The sequence below is a fragment of the Macrobrachium nipponense genome, chromosome 31 (genome assembly GCF_015104395.2).
Source record: "Macrobrachium nipponense isolate FS-2020 chromosome 31, ASM1510439v2, whole genome shotgun sequence".
Lineage (NCBI taxonomy): Eukaryota > Metazoa > Arthropoda > Malacostraca > Decapoda > Palaemonidae > Macrobrachium > Macrobrachium nipponense.
Genome location: NC_061093.1, coordinates 10,730,875 through 10,733,117, shown reverse-complemented (window position 1 = coordinate 10,733,117; position 2,243 = coordinate 10,730,875).

The window sequence follows — 2,243 nt, the reverse complement described above, 5'->3', positions numbered from 1 at the left end:
CTGCGAATTACGTACTGCCTAGGCTATAATTCCCCTGTGACATTAAACCTCTTACTCGGTATTGCAGACTGACCTACCACTTTACCCATAATTGGGTCTATAGATCTGTTCGAACTTGTGCTTCGGCAGTGGCTGCAACCTAATTAAAACAAGGCAAAAACTAACTTACCTAGAATATCGTGTTCTGACCTTAGCTAACCAAACCTAACCTTACTTAGGGCGCCATGCCCTTACCTGGCTGAATGGCCTGGATCCCCAAAAGAGGATAGAAACCAGAAATTTCATGCATGTCCCGACATTCAGTTGGCTGGGACTAAAGATCTGTTCGAACACGTGGTTCAGCACTGGCCATGACCTAACTAACGAACCCAAAGCACCGTGATCATAATGCAGGGACATTAGACTCGCATAAAATTAATGTACAACTTGCCTTGTTCAAAATTGCTGCTCTCCGACAACCAAAAAGACAACTGTCTCTCCTTCGGCAGGGTATCACGTGACCCGGGCAGCTTTTGAGCGGATAGACACAATTGATCAGATTTGTAAACGCCCAAAATGGACATAGAACATCTGTATGAATTAAGATCATCTGCGAACACTAGATTCTGGAACAAATACTTTAGACTCAACATCACTATAAGAAAGAGTATATTTGAATCAGGGTACAGGTGTACCAGTGAATCATATCCATCAGACTCATTTTTATTGGTGCGGTGTATTGAATCCATGTCGTTAGGGAATGGCCTGGGACAACCCAACACATGATTGATTGGAATTAAAAATCTCGTGATGAGGTCTGGCTGGCGTATGGTGCCACAATGCGGCCATCTTAAGAACTACTGTAGCTCCATGCTCCGTGTCACCTTTCACATCAAAAGGGTACTTAGAAAAAGTCGAGTTCTTTAGAAAAAATTTGGTCAGGTAATGCCTTTGCTGGTAGATTTCGGAACGCTGAACAACTTTTATTCTATGCAATTTTTCATTTAGTCATATTTTAGGAGCTGTAGGCACATACCGCAGATGTGCAAATAACCCCTTAAATATCCCAACCTCAAAGCTTACCCGGCCTGGGGTGCCGTATATTGATTTTGTTTTTTAAAGGTTGAAATAGGTACAAGGAGGAGGAGGAGGAAGAAAAGGATGAGGACCCTGTGTGAGGATTAGCATCTGGATGACACTGGGGAATGTAGGAGGAAGAGTAGAATTGTGCTAAGGATTGTTAAGAATCATGGAAATATCAGTCCTCTCAACTTGTCCTAAAGATAGGCTTTCAGTAATGTCTTTGCCTAAATTTATGCTGACTTAGTGCATTACGTTACTATTTATATAAACAAGCTGATTAGTTATAAACCATAGGGGCTGGGTTGAAATATATATTAAACACACCCCTCAACCGGGAAAACTTAAAGTTTGGCCACTTAAAAAAACACATCAATGAAAAGAGGAAGATATACAAATGCAAATAGAGTAAAAAACATAAAATTTTGTATCTTCCACAGGAAGATGGAAATTAATATTTCCAACCCTCAGTGGCGCCGTTTTTCCCAGACAATTATAAAAATATGGTAATTGTACCAAGTTATACAACGTCTTTCCTATATTTTTTTTTTTTATTTTATTTTGTAAAATTATAATTACAGTTCACACAGTATATCAACAGATTAAATCTAAAATCAGCAACAAATTCTGAGTATATTCATTGTAAAATATTATGTAGATGGTCTGAGATGGGGAGATGCAGTACCTTTTTTTAAGGTATACATGTTTTTCAAATATTTATTTGTATTTTATTTTGCAGAATTACAATTATAGCTGGCATGTTATCTTAAGAACTGAAACAAATCCGTTTGTATGTTTATGAGGAACTAGATAGAAAAAATCCCTCCTGGGACAGGGAGATGCAGAACATTCTTCTAATGAAATCTCAAATCACTGAACCACCTCTATCCTGTACTGAGCTATAAAGTTGATGTAAGAGTTGTCATGTCATTTATAGCTCATTAAAGTGATATGAAATTTTTCCAGCAAAGTTCGTGAAACTGAATGGCGTGAATTATCGAGTCTCACCTTAGGTGGTCTGCTCCCCACTCTAGAGCTATTATTATTCCTTACTGTTCATGCCCATTCAGTAAGGGTTAAGTGCATGTTTAGACGTGGACTGGCTAGGCTACTCTTTACCTGCAGAGGTAAATCTCGTAAATTCTGAAGTGTCATGAACATAATACGAGAATTTGTGTTTATTT